Raw genomic sequence first — 22,254 nt, forward strand, 5'->3', positions numbered from 1 at the left:
CTCCATATTCAATTTGAAAGATTTTCCGCCTAGGTGGAAAGTCAATGCAATGTAATAGGTGGAAAATTTCGCCCTTGAATTGGAGGCGGTAAAAAGTGCAGAATTGGGGTTTTGGGGTGCAATGTTGCGGGAACCCCCATGCAGCCTTCAGACAGTCCCCCAAAGGTAATCTGTGTAAAAAAAAATAAAAAAACACTTAAGGACACCCCAAAAAATTACTTTGCAAAAGGGGGCAGAAAAAAAAGTTGGGGTACAAAGTTAAAAACTAGCAAACTTGACTCAGGGGGGTCCCCAAGTATGCCCCAGATGTTTTTTTGATTGCAGGTGCTTGCGGCAGGTGGATTTTTCACGATTATTTCAACTTCACTTTAGCAACTTTTAAATATGCTGACCCCCATTTTCAAGTACCCCAAATTTGCTGGGATAACTTATTTTCAGGAAAAAAAACTCCTAAATACTATTCTGCACCACGTATAGAAAAACGCTATTTAGCAGCTATTGAGCCCGTTTAAAAACGCCAAGTACCTTCAGCAAGCCAAACTGGGGGGTCCCATGGGGAAGTCCCATGTCAGAGCATATTTTGGGGGTGTCAGGCTGATTTCCCTAAAACTGACAATACTTTCCGCCTGTTCAAGTTTCGCCAGGTTCCGTTTTCGCGTACTTCCATATTGAATACGGGGTAAAGCAGGGATGGCCGCGATACTTTTCCGCCTACAAGACACGCATTGTAGGCGGAAAGTCCGGGCCGCTAAATAGTATCGCGGCTCGGCTCAAATTGAATATGGCTTATAATGTGTTACTTTTTCCTCATTTGAAACGTCTTGGACTGGCATTAGTGTGATTGGTGTGTGGTGTTTCTGATGAGATGTTATGTATCTTTTGGGCATGGGGAGATTTTTTTTAAATTATGTTCTTTAGTGTTTTCATCTGGTCCTTGTACTATGTTTATACATATGCATGTGGTTAAGTCTAGAGGATTCATGTATAGAATTAATAGTCTCTCTTTTGTGGCTTTTTTGTAGAGCGATTGTAGTTGTATTATTGTTTTATAGATGAGACAATTATCAACCTACAATATGAAACATATTTTGCAGAAAGCATAAACTATTTATGTCTGTATAAAAAGACATGTATAATCTCATATGATGTAATTTGTTTTCAAATTTAGAGAGAAATTTGGATATAAATGTGCACTGTTAGTTACTGTATATATTTCTAAGTGTGATATGTTACATATCAGACAATAGACTGCTCTATCCTAAATCTAAATTTTTTTGCCTTTATTTCCCTAAATGAATCTAATAAAAAGACATAAAATGTGTAAATCTCTGTCCATAGACAGTTTTCATTTTCCAGCTAAATTGAACAATGGGAGAGTAACAGAACTATGAACAGTTTTGATGCTGGTTCTTACTCTGTGAATGAATAATACTCAGCTCATGCCATAATGCAGACACAATATAAGAGGTCATTTCCAGATAGCACTCAATGTATTAGACAGCAAAGAGGTAATGTCTCCAATATTCAATCAATAGCTGATCTCCTCACACCAGTCAGTGCCCAGAAGGCGATGGCAATTACATTTTATAGTATAAATTCAATGGAATAACAAATAACAAGATACTAATAGGATTCGTCTTATACACAGGGAAGGCACCTTGAGAAAAGGCCTAGATTAATTTCTGGGACCTCATACAAATCCCAATGGAGGAAAATCTAAGAACAAATATAATTTTGAATTTTACTTGTGTGTTACTAAATAGCATGTTAATAATGAACTAACCCAAGCATTTGTTTCCCAAAAACTATTGTAAATTAACATGGAAGAAATGTATTCATTTATTAAACACATGTGTTAATATAATGGGTTAAACTTGCCTTACCATTGCTGTACTTCATTCCCCACATTAAATAAACTGAGGTCAGGATACTTTAAACCCCTTTGAGTTGCCCAGTTATCCACATGTTCATGGACAGATGGGTTCTGGGCATGTTTGAGTAATGTGTACCCTCTCTGCTCTATATAGCCAACTCATGTTTTCTTCATGTGTATGTGATACCTGCCCCCACTCTGTCTCATCCTGCCCCATCTCACTCTAGTCCCATCCCCTTCCCATTATTATTACCAATTCTCTTGTCCTCTCCTGTGGGATGGTTGTAGTGTCTCCATCACAATCATGGGGAGTAGAAAAAAATAGGGGACCCCTACACAATTTTTTCATGTATTTTTAGAACCAGCCCAGTGCTGGTTCATTACATATGGGGCACTCATACATTTATTTTTCCAGTGCTGGCTCAAAGAGCCCACGGCTGGTTATGCTTGGGAGAGGGAACCCCACATAAATGTATTTTTATATTTACTATTTAAAGACTAATTTAAAAGCAGAAGCATACATGGATCTCATTGACCTGTGTATGCTTCTGCTCAAAACACTGCAGGGATTTGGGAATTGATGTTCAATTTAGAGACAATAACAGTGAACTTGCACATTCCACAACACAAGCACTATCACCAGCAAATGACAATTGTCAGCCCAGCATGCTTTTTAGTAATTTTGAGTTTTATGTGGGAAACGTTCCGGTGATAAGCTACGATTTGTAATCACAGCCCAATATGAATGTTAGTAAATCTTCCCCTTGGTCTTTTGAAAAATGTGCCCAGCAACAGTAGGATGGCATTATAGCATGGGTATCCAGTCATGTAGTCAACATTCAGAAGGTCAGCAGTTAGAAAGTCAAAAGGTTCTGAATGTCGACAGTCAGAATGTCAACATGTATATTAGGTTGACAACCAATATGTAGACATACATTTAGGTCAACATGGTTAAATGTTAACACTTTCATAATGTCGGCATTTAATGTGTCAACACCATAATGTCAACATATGGTTTCTTGTTAATGGTTAGGGTTTGGTTTAGGGTTAAGGTTAGGGTTTAGAGTTATGTGTTAGTTTTAGGTTTAGGGTTATGTGTAACCACAGTCCTCAAGTCACACTAACAGTTTAGGTTTTAAGGTGTCTTAAATAGAGCCTCAGTTATTTTGATATAACCATCTGAGCGCAAGCATGTATATTACTAAAACCTGGACTTTTTAGTAGAATTTGAGTACCGAGGTTGGGAAACACTGTGCTAGGGTAAGCTTTAGGGTTATGCTTTAAGCAAAAAAATATGTTTATTTTAACCACGTAGACATAATGTTATGTCAATTTATTGGTTGTCTACCTGTTGACTGTCAACATTCAGAACATGTCAACAAAATGAAGATGTTTTTATTAAAATATTTATCTGGATGTCAAAAATATTTATCAATTCCACAATGCTGAGGTCAGTGGAAGGCTGAAACGTAGCAAGGTGAGCAATACAGTAATGTGGGTATCACTGCCAGTTAAGGAGTTGTCTCTTTTGCAAGTGATATATATATATATATATATATATATATATATATATATATATTATCCTTTATTTATGTTTCACCACAAGTACAAAAGACAGTAACAATATAAAAAAACAAGAAAAAGTGTCTTCTAGTGCAGAACAGTGCAGGACATGGACATGGATTATAAACATCGCTGCATTGGAAGTCATAATACTCAAGTTAGAAGTAGATAATCCATGGCTCAGGTGCCATTGAATGCAGTGGGGAAGAGTTAATGGTAAAAAGAGGATGTAGTTGGCATCCTAGCATGTGGGATTCGAACGGTCTGAATACCAGCACCAGTATCCCAACCACCAGCATCCCGAAGGTAAGTATCATGGTGTAAGGGGGAGCTTAGGGTTAGGTAGTGGGGTTAGGGCTAGGCATTAGGTGGAGGGGGAGGGTTAGGCTTAGGGTAGGTTGAGAGGGAGGTTAGGCTTAAGCACTAGGGGGGAAGATTAGGGTTAGGCACTGGGGAGGGAGGGTTAGGTTAGGGATTAGGGCAGGGTTAGGAAAATACTTACTTTAATTCCTGTGGGTTTTGGGATTCTGGCTGTTGGGGTGCTGCTGTCGGTATTCTGACCAGATGCATCCTGACAGCCGGGATTTCATAACCAACCTGGTAAAAAGTGAGGAGGGTAGATGGACAGGGCTGACACAGAAAGGAGAGACAGGGAGCATGGAGTAGTAGGTTAGGATGAAAGCTGGATACAGAAGTGGTCCTTGAGAGCTAATTTCAAGTTTTTTAGAGAAGAGGAGAGCCCCATAGGAAGGGGTAGATAGTTCAAAAGGTAAGTAGCAGCACAGGCAAATTCTTGAAGGCGGGAGTAGAAGGAATTAATTCCTATGTCCAAAATAGAACCCAGCTCAAGCACTCATAGACTGTTCTTCTTACTGCTAATGCAGGTTGGGTCTAGGCAACAAACACCAGGCTATGATAGGTTTGGCTGGTCACATTATAGCAAGGGTGGGCAATACAGTAAGTGGCTCTCCAGCTGTTGTTGAACTACAAATCCCAGCAAGCTTTGCAACAGTTTTAGTATGGCCATATAGGAAAAATGTAGCAGGGAATGCTGGGATGTGTAGATCTACAACAACTGGGGGCCACTCATTGCCTACCCCTACCCTATTGCAATGTGGGTAGTGCCCCTTATCAAAGTCACGCAGAGTTCTTGCCTGTTTATGATGAAGCTGAATTTGATATGGCAGTTTTATATGCATTAAAATCTGCTACACCACCTGAGAATAACAAGCCACATGCTGATACCAACACTCATTTGCAGTAGATGCTGGTGCTTGTAAATCTAAAATGTCAGTGTACAGTACCAATGACTGCTAAAGCATACTGTGTCTTAATACATTGATGTTACTTTTTTCTATCTTTTTCTAAGAAGGTCAATGGTTAAAAAAATAAAATCATGATTAATGTACGACTTACCTCTTGTGGATCTGTGACATGAATGAAAGGCTAGGGTCCACTGTATATGGAATCAATCAAGATCACCTTCATTCTGTATAACATATCTATTTTTACATATTTTTTTTATACTTTAAAAAAATAAAATAAAAGTTGATGATGGCAATCCTGTTAGCCACGGTGTTTGCATGCATTAATTCTACATAGCTGTAAAGTCCCAAAAATTTTCACCAACACTGAGCAGGTGAAAGTTGTGAAAGAAACCCTATTTTAAGGTAAAAATGTTTGGACTTTATCTAAAACCCCTTGGAGACCTTCCATAAAGACTAATTTTGCAAAATATAAAAAATTGGCTTACTTAGGCCAATAATGACATGTCATTTTGATGGTGAAAAAGTAAAAAGTGCTGGAAAATAAGTTTAAAGTAGTCTGATAGGTATTTTGGGGAGCAGTATGGATGTGCCAGGTGTTTTAAGCATTACAGTTGTCAGTGACAGGTGTTTTTTTTTATTTTTTTAAATACCTTAAATGAAACCCATTTTTATGTAACATCCAATTTAACAACAGCACTTATTTTGGCCAAAAATATTGCTTTCTATCATTTTTCAATGTTAGAAAAAAATTATAACAGCCCATTGACACAAATTAAGAACCCCAATCCCTTTGATTATGGCCACTAACAGTCAGTTATAATAGTATCTTATATTACGTTATTTTTTTTGGGGGGTACAGGCTAATTTCCCCATTTTCTCCTGTACTTTTTGCCCTGTTATCCTTGCAAGAATTATCATATGAATGTGTACTTGCGTCTTTTGTAATAGGATTGCACAATAAGCAGGAGTGCGCATACATGCAAAATGTGACATACTTGGGCGGATGGTGCGAAAAGTTTCCATCTGCAAAAACATAATGTTTTGCATCTATTTGGATGTGCCCCATAGTGGTCAGAGATGTCAGGTTAAAAATAGATAATAATTTAAGTAAACAAAATTGTTAATAATAATAATAATAATAATAATAATGATAATAATAATAATAATTTTATTTATACTGTATAGTGCTTTTCTCCAGCAGTCGTCAAAGTCACTGTACAACATCAGTAACAAAGCACAGGGGGTTTATTATTATAGGGAGAAGAAAGCCAACCAAAAAAATGAACATAATGCAGATTTCGTGGAGCCATTTTGAGTAATAACTTCCAAGGGTTTTATATCCCACTCATGAAGTGTACCAGGTGAGGCAGTCATTTTGTGCATGCTACATAGGTTACCCTGCATGGAATAGATAATAGTAAGGAAGATAACACAAATGAGGAAGTGGCAGCATACTAAATCTAAAACCAGGGACCTCACATAGCCAGCAGATCCAAGTATTTTTCATCCCATCCATGGGTGTACCAGGTAAGGCAGCCATCATTGGTGCACTAAGAAAGTTAGAGTGTGTGAGATACAATACAAGGAACAAATATGGGTCACTAAAACATGTGTGTTGTGATATGCATTGCATGAATAGATCCACAAGTTGCTCATCCTGCCCAAGTCCACGCCATCTAAAGCAGCCATCTTTCGCACAATGTGTAGGTTACAGCTTGCAAGATGTGCAACTTGTAGAAATATAACATAGAAAAAAACTAAAAGGCTGAATACAGAGACAAAAATGGCAGTATTTATACAAGGATGAGAGTCATATAATATCTATGGAAAGGTTAATCTAAACTTAAGAAGAAAAGACAAAGATTACACCAACACTGAACCAATCTTCTTGATTTGGAGACCACAACCCAAGGTCCATTTGTAGGGCCAGCTTGCTACTCCATTTGGTATGGGCCAGCTTGAGGGGTGAGTAGCTTGCATGGGGAGATCAGCCTGGAGTGGATCAGCAGGGTTGCAGACAGGATGGAGGATCCAGAAGCAGGAACAGTCCAGAGGCATGGTAGAAATGGGGTGTTAGATGAGAGCAGTCTTTAGGGGCAGAGATGGCTAAAATATTTTTTTTCTTCTATTATCCTCCTGTTTAATTCCTGAATAACTCCTCCTTCAATTCAAAAAAATCTTATAACACTTGTTCGGAATGCTGATTTTATGGTTATAATTTATGCAATGCATCAATTTGCATGTGAATGAAGTGTGGGATGACAAGGACATCTACTGTAGATATATGGGGAATCTTATGCTCTGTACTTTAGATTCAATCTACAAAATTATTATCATCAGCTACAGTTATGATTGCTAGTTCATCTGGTTTCTCAGTGGATATAGATATAATTATATATGGTTTATACTTATCTCATAAGATAATCTACCCCATAAACTTAGTCTTTTTGCAATAACTGCTTTTGATATTTTTGATATTTATGATTTAGGACCTGGCCGTGTCCGACAGAAGATTTTAGAAAAAAAAACAATGCATTGGAGACTATTGCGTAGGGGTGAGGCTTTGTCAGAAATACAGTTCTCTAATTGGAAATATCAGTAGGAGAATGGGATGTGAATATGAAACTGTGATGTCCAAGGATCTCAAAACTTAATAAAGTATTTAGAAGAGTAATGAAGTATACAGGTGATGTGTTCCATTTTATGTGTAACAGAGGCAGCTAATAACTGCCTGCAAAAATGGAGTACAGTTTTGTAGACATCCTTAGGCAAATTGAAAAGTAGCTGCAGTGATGACATGACAAATTCATTTATTTTGGTAGGCAAAGGTATGTTCAGGGGAAGGAGGAAGAACCTGGGAGAAAATTGAATCTTTAAATTCAATGGTGAGGACAGGAGTTGCCTTATCATAGACACTACTGCATACATTTAAGGAAAGTGCCAAAAAATTTGACTCAATTTGCCCTGTGCGGAGCAACCTCACCAACATCTAGAAGAAGATTTGGAGAAAATGTGTGCAGAATGGTGGGGACCAGGTGCCACATACTGTATATAGAAATGTATAGGCATTTTCTTTTTTGACACAAATGGAGCATGACGCAGTATTTTGCCTAATTTCCTCAACATTCTTTCCCACATTCTTCTGCCAGATCCTTTCATAAGATTATTTGTAGGGTCTGGTAGCTTCAGTTCAGAATAAAAAATAGGAACAAGTCCCTTAGTAAAGGACTGTCAAAGACAAAGTGATTAAAATATGGTGAGAGGTCTGTCCCACAAACTGAATGTGGTGTCATGAGTCATGGAAGTTACATAGTTGAAGACATTTGAAAAAGTATATATTTGGGATACGAAACCTTTCTTAAATGTTGGCAAAAGGAGGAAACATTTGCAGATGTCAGTGAGATACCTAATTCTGTCAAGGGAAGTCAAGGTTGTCAAATATTAGTACAATAGGTTTTAGCATCAGAGTTATAGTTAAAATGCCAATTAGCAGCATCACATAAATGAAGTGTATGGGAAAATTTTTAGATGTCTAGAGGCCTGATCAGGGTGTTTGGCTTTTGGCAACCATAGAAAAGAGGAGATAGATTCCACATCATTACTCTCAGACTCAAAGTCCAAACTCTCAATGAAGTGAGGCACTTCCAATCAACACATTGAACAAGTTGTGCGGGCAGATACTAATATTTAAAATGAGAAAACCCAAACTACTACACTGAAGGGGCCTCTGCAATATGCTGAGTTGGATTTTGGATAAATGAATTAAATAGAATAATGAAGATCACGATTAAATTCATAAGAAAGGACACAAATGGGAAGGGTCTGAAATATGTAGAGAAGGTATGAAATCACTTTCATCTTGTCGGCTGTGATTCGGCCCAACCAGGTATGAATACCCTTAAATTGCTAGAGAGAAATAATCGCTGTCCAGGCAATAATTGTGGTTCCAAAGCATAACATTTTTTATTGCATTGAAAAAGAAAGGTACACGCTTTCATCTAGCACAGTTAGCGCAAAGACAATTAAATACAGAATATACGATACAGCCCAATATATACGCGTGCGCACTGGTCCCAGCATACAGTCATCAGCCCAGAAGCCTGTGGTCATCCTAAGAGAATGGCTGTATACTAGAACCAGCGTGCAAGCTATATACCTTCCCAGAATAAAGAAACTAGTTAACGGATTTCCATTGGGTCTTGCTCGTGGACATTCTTTTACGATGCAGTTCATTGGATAGTTCATATAGCATCACTAGGGGTATGTCCCAGTTCCTCAGATGTTTCCTTGTGTGGTTTTCCTGCCGAAGAACTGGTTTAAACTAGTCAAAATACTTGATACATTTCACATTCTAACCACTATTTTGATATAGTTCATATCTTGCGAATGCATGATGCGATTTCCCAGCGGGTCGACAAGGAAATCTGCAAATAAACAGTGGTTTAGAATGGTACCAAACATGATATGTTTACTAGCTTATATACCTTAAATATCGTATACCTTGTATTTCACAACATAGGTATTTGCTAATAAAACCTCTAATATTTAGCTTTTAATGTGGAGGAACCTTTTTATAAGTTTTGGTATGTGTAAGTGTAAGAATATTGCGTAAAGTCGCTAATAATAGAGTGCTTTGACAAACAGTGCAACTGTGCGCTGATATTTTATGTTTTATTTAATGTGCGTATGGGGTATGGTTGGACTTTTAATAATATGTGGTAGCAATGCAGACGCACAATGCTAATAATCGCATATTAGCATCGCACGCAATGGCTTCACGCTGACGATGCAAGATAGCGTCGCACGATATTAATTTAAGATCTGGTCTCAGCCAATCATCCGGCTTTGACAGTCCACCCTTTGATAGCAAACAATACGCTATCACACTCTGGTTTTAAATTTATTCAGTCATATATTATGAATTAATATTTAAAGTTATATTAGGGGATGGCACAATTTGGTCTTTAAACTATTAATAATGTGTCCCTAGCAGGGTCATAAAACTACCCTTACATGCACACTGCAGATTTTGGAAGATCATGGGAAAGATGTGGGTATGCACCTATCCCAAAAATAAAGTCTTGAAGGGGATAGGGACTTACATTATTTAGGATATTTAAAATAACATTTAATAATACATTTTTGGGGCATGGGTCCCCTGGATTGCATTGGTTGATCTGTTTCAGGGCACCGCATTATAACACATTTTCCTTTATAACACATTTTAACCCTTCACTGTGTGTTTAATATATATGTACTTCACTTTTTATTTTCATTCTTTAAATGCAGCTGCAGCTGTTCTTAACTATCTCTTTACACTACACTTTTCTTACTATGGTGGTGCCCTGGGGCAGCTTGGCTGGGCCAGTTTTTGGGGGTCCTGTGCTCTGGATTTGAACCCTAGTATGTTAGGGACCAACCCTAAAGAGATTACCTGGATATGGTGGGTAGGCCCATAACCTTGGCCATGATTATGCTAAAAACCTCTATTGATTGCAAAATGTTATTGCATTTATATATTATTAATAATTTGGAGTTGTGCACCTGAGATTTGTCTTTTTCTGTGCCATCTCTCCAGAGTCCGGAGGACTCTTGCCCACATCCCTTGGATCTTCAGACTGCCTTTTCCTGAATGGAACACAAATTTTGCATCTCAACTAATTTCTGCATATCAATAGTTTGAAACATCATCATTTGATCAATTTGTGTATTCATTCTTAACCCTGCTGCCCATTTGGCAGCTTCATCTGCTCTATTATTGCCCAGTGACACCGGATCGTCCTCACATGTATGGGCTTTACACTTAATGATGGCCACTGCCTTTGGCATTTGAATTGCTGTCAATAGTCCTGTTATATGTTTTGAGTGTGCTACTGGTGTGCCTGCTGCTGTCATAAAATTTCTATGATGCCATAGAGCTCCGAAATTGTGTACAACCCCAAAGGCGTACCTAGACTCAGTGTGTATGTTAGCAGATTTGCCTTCTGCCAACTCACACACTCTTCTTAGTGCCACTAGCTTGACCACTTGGGCCGAGTGAGGTGGACCAAGGGGTTTGGCTTAAATAATGTCCTCATCATTTACAACAGCATAACCTGTACATAACTCTCCTGTGTCAGTTTGTCTATGACAACTCCCATCCATATAAAATGTCACATCAACATTTTCTAAAGGTTTATCACGTATGTCAGGTCTTGCAGTAAAGGTTTGATTGAGATATTCCATACAATCATGTGCATCAGTATACCTGTAGAACTCACCATCCACCAGCGACTCACCTCTCTCCACCCTTTGTGCATCCTGAGGCACATATGGTAAATACATTGCTGGGTTTAATGTACTGCTCCATTTAATAGTGATATTTGCAGGTGCTATTAGAGCTAGTTCCCATTTCATGAACCTAGCTGAGGATACTTTTCTGGTTTGGGCAGAATTCAGCAATGCAGATACAGCATGGGGTGTATAAACAATCATATCATGGCCTAATACTACATCCTCACTCTTACTGACCAAAAGAGCAGTTGCTGCTACACTTCTTAAACACATTGGGAGTGATCTTGCCACAGTGTCCAATTGTGCACTGTAGTATGCTATGGGTCTACTAGCATCACCATGTTTTTGTGTGAGGACACCTGCTGCGAAACCATTAGCCTCCATACAATGTAAATCAAAAGGTTTTTTGTAATCTGGTATTTCCAATGCAGGTGCTCTTGTCAGACTATCCTTAAGATTAAGGAAAGCCTGCTCTGTTTCCTCAGTGTGTGAGACACAGTCGGGTTATGAGGATGAAACTAAGTCCTGCTATGGTAAAGCCAAAATAGAAAAACCTGGGATCCATGATCTGCAGTATCCACACATGCCCAAGAAGGTATGGATTTGCTGTTGGTTCTGCAGCAGTGTCATGGTCTGTATGGCCTGTGTTCTGTCGGTTGTTAAGTGTCGTAGTCCCTGGGTTAGACAGTGTCCCAAGTATTTAACCTTAGTCTGGCATGGCTGTAATTTGTCCTTAGCAACCTTGTGTCCTGTCTGTGAGAGATGAAGCAACAGTAGTTTAGTATAATTTAAACATGACATAAACTAATCAGAACACAACAATAAATCTATATATTGGATTAAAACAGATCAATTGGCAGGTTGAAAAGATTGTAAACAGTCATGTAAGGCCTGGGAGAAGATACTGTGGCTGTCTATGAAGCCCTGGGGCAACCGTGTCTATGTGTATTGTACTCCCTTGTATGTGAAGGTGAATAAATACTGACAGTCAGGAAGAAGAGGGACAGAGAAGTAGGCAGAACAGAGGTCAATAATAGTAAAATGGGTTGCATTTGGTGGGATCTGCATGAGAATGACATCTGGATTTGACACTACAGGGAATTGGCTCTCAACTACCTTATTAACCCCTCTAAGGTCCTGTACTAGCCTATAACCCCTCCCACCACTTTTCTTCACAGGAAAGATGGGACTGTTGGCTACACTAGCTGTATGGACTAAAATCCCCTGCTGGAGCAATGTCTCAATTATGGGATACACCCCTATCTCGACCTCTGGTTTTAAAGGGTACTGAGGGATTTTTGGAGCATGTCTTCCCACCTTTAAGCTGATCATTACAGGATCTACATTTGCCATAAAACCAATGTCCTGTCCATCTTTGGTCCAAAGGGAACCCGGTATTTGAGATAACATCTCCTTTAACTGTTATGGACTTTGCTTTAGGATGGTAGAGTGAAGCATTAACCTTTGTGGAGTATCCAATATATCCCTTACCTTGTGTGCAACTCTCTCTGGGATATCTAAAAATATACCATCAGGCATACAATAAATGACACATCCCATTTTACACAAGCAATCCCTTCCCAGTAGGTTAGTAGGAGCTGCTGCTGCCAGGAGAAAGGAATGTCTGGTATGCAATGGCTCGATAGTAACATCTGCAGATTTGGTTAAAGGATAATGCTGCACTTTACCCTTTGCACCCATTGCTGGTACTGTCTTGCAGGTCACCTGTAAATTGGATGGAGATTTTAACACTGATCTGGTTGCCCCTGTGTCTACAAGAAAAGAATGTTTAGTACCAGCTACATCAACCATAATTACAGGTTCTTCCCTAGTACTCCCAGTTAACCTGACTGGCTGTAGACTACAGGTGCGACCTGACCCCTAGAGCAGACTGTCCTGCTCCAATAAAGCATTTATTGCCAAAATGTGATCAGGCGTTTGCTGAAAGTTTCCTGCATTCTGGGGGTGATTTGGAGTTCCCTGGTTAAGTAATCCCTGTTTCCTTGCTTTACAGCCCCTAATTAAGTGTCCCCTCTGGTTGCAGTTATAACACTTTTGTGGTGGGTATGGTTTGAAAGGTTGTTGTTGTGTGGGTTGGGGAGTGTGGAAAGATAATGGCTGGGGATGTGGATATGGGGGTTGTGACTGTGTGTGGAATGTGTTCTGAGGTAAGGTATGTATATGTGTTTTGTTGCCGAGTGTGATATGTGTGGTATGGCTGTGTAATTTGTGACTGTGCAGGATGATGTGTATTGTGAACTTGTAGCTGCGCAGGTGAGTAGGTGTCTTCTCACTCTGTGTTTCACACTTCCTGAGGATGTTCTTGTCATGTTCAATAGCAGTTTCCCTGAGGGTGTCAACTGTAATTCCCCTCCACCCAGGATGTGAGGTCTGAACCCTGGTCTTTAGATTGTCTTTAAATCCATCCATAAGTACTGTGATGACCATTCCCCTGTGGTGAGTGCTATCTTTTATATCCTCAATCCCAATGTATTGGGTAATAGTCTGCAGCACTCTGGTGAAACAATCTTCTGCAGACTCACTCTCCTTCTGCCTAACTGTAAAAATTTTACTCCAGTTAACTACCAATGGAAAATATATGGCCAATTGGGTGATTATGCGGGTTATGTTGTCCTGATTACTTTCATCCGTTAAGGGACTATGGACCTCATTCAGACCCGCTCGCAAGTGGGTCGATGTTTAGGCCCTGCACACACGCAGCGGCCACACTGCACATGCACAAGCCCCAGAGCGAGAGAGAAATTCTATCACTCCGGAGCTCACTACAAAAGGGGCGGCTGTCGATGTTGATCGACAGCTTGCCCCGTTTTGTAGGTGTGGTGGGGGGTGATTTCACAAATGGAGGCATTCCTTAAGGAACGCCTGCCATTTTGTGGGCAGCCGCACTGACATCAGCAGTGATGTCAGTGGGGTGCTTCCTGCTCGATCAGAGCAGGAAGCTCCCTGGGGCTTGCAGTTGCTGAGACCCAACCTTATTGTCTCATCGCAAGCCCCAAAGGTCGCGATGGTCTTGACCATCATGACCATCAACCTAGTCAGTCGCTAAAGCTGTGGGTGGTAACCCACAGCTTAGCTAGCGACAAGGAGGCCGCACTTCAAAATACAAGCGGCCGCCCACATTCAGAATGAGCGCTTGCATTTTGTGAGCGCCTCTAAATGAGGGCCTATCTCCATCCAATACACAAGCCGTGATAAACTTTTTAATGTCAGTATTGTGTGGAAGACATGCCTGTAATACCACTTGCCAATCTTTGTTGGTTGGCTCATGAGCAAAACCTAAATCTTTTATAAATCTCTGGCACTTTGCTAACTCTTTTCTATGGTCAGTGAAATCTGTCATTATGGAATGTAGCTCTGCTTTTGTCCATGGACAATGCATCGCTACCTCCATTATAGGCACTACACCACCTGCGTCCAGATTCCCACTGGGAACTATTATTGTCCGGACTGGATGCATGCCTACCACAGCGTTACCTTTGGCCTTGGTACTTTGGGGGTTCAGTTTATTACTGCAATGTATAATAGTATTAACACCAGCTGCCGCTACAGCTTTTGTGGGTGGTAGCACTTCTGCTACTACTATTGGTGAGGCCACTTCCTGTACCTGCTGTGGAGGAACATTTAACATCTGAACTGCATGGGAAAAGGCTGACATTACAACAGGTTAATTATGTGCTTCATAAACATTTTCTTTACAATTACTCAGGAGAAGTTACAAGTTACTTGTTAAATTTTTATAATTTTTGGTATGGACTGTATCTTCACCTTCCACCATGTACGGTGGTGGAGGTGCACCTGTGCTATTCACTGTACTTTTGGCAACACTATCTTGCTGTGCATATGCACTCCCTAGCGGCGCGCACACAATGCTATTTTGCATTGCGTGCGCGCTCCCTTGCGTCGTAAGCATGATGCTATTTTGCGCCACGTGCACACCGCTACACTATGTTTTTCTCATGCTGCCACAGTTTCAAACAATCATTATATTCTACTCTTTTCTTCAGAGATTTCACCACACAGATGCTATCTCTAACATTGTTCAATATTTGCTCATCAAAAATGCCAATCTTCGGAACCGGTTTCACACACTTACTCATCATCTTAACCCACACATTACAGTGCATAGTTGTGTATGCTACTTACTTTGTATGCATTTATATGCTGTACCGACCCTGTCAGCCCTTCCAAAAGCAGCGCATCGTCCACCATACCCAGCGCTAGCCTGGCACCCATCTGGGAAAATGCCAAGCACTTTTCTCTAGTATGTGGACAGGTGGATGAATTTTCACAAGCTGTGTCCACTCACCTTCACCCGCTCTGTACAACCAACTCGCTAATCATTACAGTTAACCTACACAACAGGCAGCAGAATGCCGCCTATACAATATCCTGCCTTCAGGATAGGGAACACAAAGTACCCTTAACCCACAGGAACACACAGTACCCCGTACATAAAAAGAAAATCCCTTTTCTAGTACACTCCACTGCTTAGCAGTGATTTCCTCCACTACAACTCAGTTCACAATCACGATCTGCCCCAACCGTGTGGTTCAATTGCAATGCCCTAAGAACCTAACTGAACAATGGATTTTGCGATCAAACTGAGAGCCGATTTTAACTCTTGGGATCACAAAGTACCCCTAGTAATAGGGAACACACAGTACCCCTAATCTACAATACACCTGCTATGTGAAACCTAGGAAACACACAATACTCCTAGCTCTAGGGAACACATAGTACCCCTAGTAACAGGGAACACACAGTACCCCTAGTAACAGGGAACACACAGTACCCCTATTCTCACCATACATATACGTCTATCATGCACCTTTTCTGCGCAGAAAAGAAATTAAACTTTTTTCTCAGATATGACAATATGATTAAGAGACCTTAAACAATGTATTCATGCTATCAATACAACAATGCAATCTTAAACAATTTGTTTGAAAACATGGCAGCAATACTGGAAACACGTATATGCTATTGTGCGACTAGTCACATACACAATAATGCGACTGATACACAAAAGTGCGGAAATAAAAATTACGCTATTTTGCGACTTCTCGCATACACAATAATGTGACTAATACAAAAAACACGGACAGACAATAAAATAAACAAACCTTTCTCTCTTGTCCCCAAGTTCCTAATCAGCACCCCTTAATATCACACAATAAAGGACATCGATTCCACAACCCTGAATGGTAGCAGGATTTTGAACACAGTGCGTTCTTGCCTGCTTATGGCGCCTTCCGCCTTATGTTGTTGATATTGTGCGAATCATGGTGGCATGATATCAACTGCGAGCCCGCATCTATGAATACCCTTAAATTGCTAGAGAGAAATATTTGCTGGCCAGGCAATAATTGTGGTTCCAAAGGACAAAAATTCTTATTGCATTGAAAAAGAAAGGTACACGCTTTCATCTAGCACAATTAGCGCAAAGAAAATTAAATACAGAATATACTATACAGCCCAATACATGATGCATGATGCAATTTCCCAGCGGGTCGAACCAGAAATCTGCAAATAAACAGTGAATTAGAATGGTACCAAACATGATATATCTTCTAGTTTATATACCTTAAATATCATATACCTTATAATTCACAATATAAGTATTTGCTAATAAAACCTCTAATATTTAGCTTTTAATGTGTAGGAACCTTTTCATAAGTTTTGGTATGTGTAAGTGTGAGAATATTGTGTAAAGTCGCTAAAATGCGTGGTACGTTTATGTGTAGATTGCTTTGATAAACAGCACAACTGTGCGCTGTGCGTCTTTTATATTTTATGTTTTATTTAATATGCGTGTGGGGTATGGTTGGACTGTTAACAATATGCGGTAGCAATGCAGACGCACAGTGCTAATAACCGCATATTAGCATCGCACACAATGGTTTCATGCTGACGAAGCAAGATGGCGTCTTCACGGGCAACACAAGATGGCGTCACCCTATATTCATTTAAGATCTGATCTCAGCCAATCATCCGGCTTCGACACAGGAAATAAAAAGATGGCTCAATTTAACTTAATAGTAGAAATGATGTGGGGTACTTGAATTGAAACAGTTGGTGATACTGGCATCTTATGAATGCTGATCCACTACTTCATTAAAGCCTTCCAGGTCTCATCCTAACTTGCTGCTATATACTCCTTTCTCCCTGCCTACCCCATCTGTGTCTTACCTTTTTGTCTGTACCTCCCCTTCAGAATGTAAGCTCTTATGAGCAGGGCCCTCTATCCTCTTTTGCTTCTCCATACTTTACTTTCATCTTCTTACTCCCCACTAGGGCACCTAACACTTGGTTGCTTACGCTCTGCTGATTGTCTGTGTGTTATGGTTGCTAATGTAGCAATGTATATTATCCATGTCCTTGTCCTGCATTGCATTGTATTATAATCTAAGCCTTTGGTCATGTAATTGTTTATATACTGTACTATGTAAGGCGCTGCGGAACACTTGTGGCACCATATAAATAAATGATAATATTAATAATGAATATAATAAGGCATGGGCATAACTACCATAGGTGCAAAGGGTACAGCTGCTATGGGGCCCAGAGCTGAGGGGTCCCATCTTCCTTGTCAAAGTTACATATGTTATATATATTTTTCACCATTGGGGGTACAGAGGGGCCCTTAAAAACTTTTGCTATGGGACCTCCAAATACCTATTTATGCCCCTGTACCAAGTAATTTATATTTTTTTTAACATGGCAGTGGGAAGGTGTGTAACTGATTTTTCTAGAGAATACTCTGTACATGTCAAACAATACAAGTGGGATTTAAATTGGTGCATGCAAGAAAACGAATGATACTTTCTATATTAAATAAATGTCATATAGAAATATAATCAGTATCAAATTTCTAAAAATTAACATCAAAACAGTCCTTAAAACCAATAGATTTCATACTTCCTTAGCTGGGCTAAGCAGTCACTACTCTGGTCACCCAAGTGCTTCAATAAATGTTACATAAATAGGATTGGTATCATGGATTTCAATATAATTGTGGTATATCACATGTTAGTAAGCTTTAATCTTACTATATCTTGGATGCTTGCAGATTCACTTACTAATACCCCTTTTACACCGGAGCTAAAACCCGGGTTATTGCAGGGTTAACCCGGGCAGCTCCCTGGTGTAAAAGGGGAGAAGGTTGGATAGCTGGGTCGAGTGACCCAGGAATCCAACCCAGGTAACTAGCAGGGTGTAACACGGGTGTATCCCGTGAAACCCTGATGTTAGAACAGCGCACTCTGGGTCACGATGACCTGGAGTGCGCCGCATGCCAGCCGATTGATCCGGCTTCAGTGGCGCTTGGAGATGACGTCATCTCCAAGTGTCCACTTTCACGCCGGGAAAGCCGGGTCTATGCAGACCTGATTCCGGTGTGAGTGGCGTCGGGCATATCCCGAGTCAGCGCCGGCTAATTTCCGGGTCTGATCCAGGTAGGAATTCTGTTCCAACTCTGGGTCAGACCAAGAATTTAGGTGGAAAAGGGGTATTGTGACCTAGTAGTTCAAATTTACTTGTATGTAATAAAATGCCTGATAGGGCTTATCATGCATTTCCCATAAACTGCAAAGCCCTTGTGATAATCATTGGTTAGTTTCTCTCAGTGGTGGACAATTTAGTTTTGAGACTCTGAGCTTCAGTATATTGTATGTAAAATTTGGCTTTTCAGTTAAGAGTGAGACTAATAATGGAACCATTTTAATGTTTACTAATTATTCTGTTTTATTTGCTTTCTTTTTTGAGGTCCCTGTTTTATCTAGAAACACAGCTATAGTAAGTGTATATTGAGAATATATATTTTTGTTTAATTTTAGTAATACCCCTTTCACATCGCAAAAATAACCCAGGATATTGCCGGGTTGACTCGGGTCGAAGTGCAGTGTGAACGGACCATCAAGAAAATTCACGGGTCGAGCAAACCTGCAAATGAGCAGGGTTGAACACTGGACCAACCCAGGTCATAGTGCAGTGTGAATGGTTTCTATCTGGGTTATCCAACACGGGGCTCAGCAACGAGCACTGATTGGATATATATGGGTGTCACTTGATGATGTCAACAGCCAGACACACAAGCAGCACACTGCAGATGACAGCAGAGGCAGTATGAAAGGGGTTAATACACGCCTGTCACTACAGTGATGGCTAATTGGAGTGATGAAGAAGTGAACTGTACACTATGCTGTCAGAAGCTGCATCATGCTCTCACTGGCTGAATCATACAGCAGTAACAGCACAAACACTCATGAATATAGGGCTACACAGTGATAATTCATCAGCCAGGATTCCTGTACTTCTATGAGCAGTCCCCAACCCTCCCTTTTGTGACTCTATCTTTGAGAGCCTGAAAAAGTAAATTTTTAATTACACTCATTGAGTTTTACAGGGCTGACCCAGGTTCAGTGTGAACTGGACAAACCTGGGAATAACCCAGGTTGAAGGTGCAGTGTGAAAGGGGTCTGACCCAGGTCGCAGCTGGGTTACACCCGTGTTCAAAATCCTGGATCAGAGACGGGTTTGAGATGTGAAAGGAGTATATCAAAAGACTTTGGAGTAAATGCAACAGTCTGCGACTTGCAGGCATTGGTGACATCCCGGTGAGTCTTGGCAATGCTTTAAAGTGGCAATCATTTAAAAGTCACCACCAGGCTGGTTTTGGCTTTTAAATGATTGACACTTTAAAACATCACCCTGAATCACAGGGATCTTGACAATATCTACAAGTTGTAGGCTATAAAATGTACCCCTTTTTCTTGTTCATCATTTATTATCTCAGAAAACAAAGAAGCATCTTATTATTTCTCTTTAAATATCATGATAAGAAGGCATCATTTACTTTTGATAATGTGTCCAATGTTGCAGATTACATCATCAAGGGATGTTTCCCTCATTTTCAGATGATAGGTGATCAGGTAGCTCCAAGAGAAATCTCTATTTCTATTAAAATAGATGTAAATAGGGCAATTACATGTATAGTAAGTATGAATATGTTGCCACAATCTACAAATTGCCTTCCAATATTGCAAAAAAATAAAAATTAAAACCGTGTTTGAAGTAACATGTGTAATGGCTATAAAACTCTATATCCGAACCACTTATCTCACCCCTTATAAAATATACAGTCTAAACGGATATATTGATAAATAAATCAATGAAAAACTATATACAGATGTGTCCTCAGTTACTGACCATCTTTTTTTTTCATTTTTGTATTTTAGTGCAATTACAGATGCAGCAAAAAGCTGCTCACACTGTACTAGACATGCTAGGCTGCGATATTAACCACATATGAATTAATTTTACATATGTGCAATATTCCAGATGAAGCGTAATATAACTGCTAGCACCAGAGCCTTTTTTACACAGATTCGCACTATAGTAGGTTGCACATACATGTATACAAATGTTGCAAACCCCAGTGGTCAGTGTGTACACTAGCAATGCAATTTTGCCACTTTGAGCTGTTTTATTTGTGTGAACAAGATGCACATTTTGAGCAAAAACAAGTTTTGCAGCCCAGTCACATGGGTGTGCATATATGGGCTATTTTTGTGAGACTGATGCCACAGTATTAAAGTACACATCTGCTTTAATAGGACTAATGATTTCAAGTAAATTCAGTTATAGCCAAAAGCTTGTGAATGAGGCAGAAATTTAAAAGGAACGTTTTAACTATATCTTTTTTTCCAATGGAGAATGATGACATTTTTAAGGTAGATACAGTTAATAAGAATGTTTTTTGGAAGGGTTTCATGGATTCGCCTAATGTGTTTATGTGAAAAGGTTACTGCTGCTTTCACAGTTTATATGGCAATTACTTACCTAAATTCACAAACTAACTAAATATGTATATCCCATAAATCAGTTCACTACCCTTTTAAACCATTATTGTTACCACTAGTTTGTTATAAGACATTTTAACCAAGGAGGTGCACACAATTATTAAATTATAGTAAATTTACAGTGTGTAAAACTCACATTCTGTAATATAAGTGTAGTAGGTTTCAGCAATGCAATACCTAAGAGTGATACTTTTGAGAAAGTCTGTTGATTAGAAAAGTTTAATTTATAAATCAGAGCTCAAACACCGAAACAATAAACTGTTCTATTTAGAGAAATTATAGTCACAGTTTTATACAATAATATTTTAAAAGGACATACAGTAAGCAAATGATTACAAGTAAGAAATAAAATAAAAGAGAATTATGCTAGGAAACAGTCTAGAAATATGCCACCTAGCAATTTGGGGAATTAATCTTGTACAGGTATCTTAAAACGAGGGAGTGATTCTTGTTCAATTTAAATTGAAAAACAATTTAAAAAAAAAAAAGTTATTTCCTACTTATATGACTTATTTCTGTCGGGATTGTGAGGAAGAGATGAAGTATAGAAGACAGAAAATTACAGATATTTCATATAATATGGGTGACTGCATCTCTGAGTATTCTGGCTTTGGAACACCATTGTTCAACCCTCTAATACAGTATATAGCTGGAAAAGTCATGAGATCAGAGCAGCCTGGAAACTACTGTATCTCTTGGGCAGAGTGTTCTGAGTACATAACTTTATTGAGCCATAAACCTAATCCAAGAACTATTCTTAAGCATACCGAAAATAAATCTCTACTCCGATGTTGTCTATGGTCAGTGGATGTTATATTTAAAAAATATCAATATATGAACATTATGATGGGTTGAATGAGCAAGAGTTGGAACATTACACTATCTCTCCAAAATATTGTGTTTGTGTTGTGATAGGTAGGTACCATCATTGATATCTCAAATGAAAATTGCCTTATTACCAAATTCAACTTTTGTAACATTTTGCATCTCCCTACTTATTAAGACAAAATGCAAAGTGCACTAAATATTTATATACTTTCATTACTGACTAGTATGGTGTATAATTTGTGGTCAACTTTGTTTCCAAAAAATGTAACATCTTAGTATCTTACTTCACATTTTACTCCCTTCATTGTCAAATATGAATCTGTTTCTCAATTATCCCATCATATCTACCATCTTTCTGAATAACAAATTGTGATTGCTGGCATAAGCTCATGATAAAATGACTTACATAATTCTTTAAGAGCTGTGAACTAGTCTACAATATATATAAAAAAAACAAAAAACATAATTTACATACTATGTACCATGCATTAGAACAGTGGCTCTCAAACTTGGTTCTCAGGACCCCACACAGGTCACGTATTCCATGACACCCAGCAGGTGCACAGGT

The sequence above is a fragment of the Taudactylus pleione genome, unplaced genomic scaffold, assembly GCF_031769625.1.
Source record: "Taudactylus pleione unplaced genomic scaffold, aTauple2 ptg000268l, whole genome shotgun sequence".
NCBI lineage: Eukaryota > Metazoa > Chordata > Amphibia > Anura > Myobatrachidae > Taudactylus > Taudactylus pleione.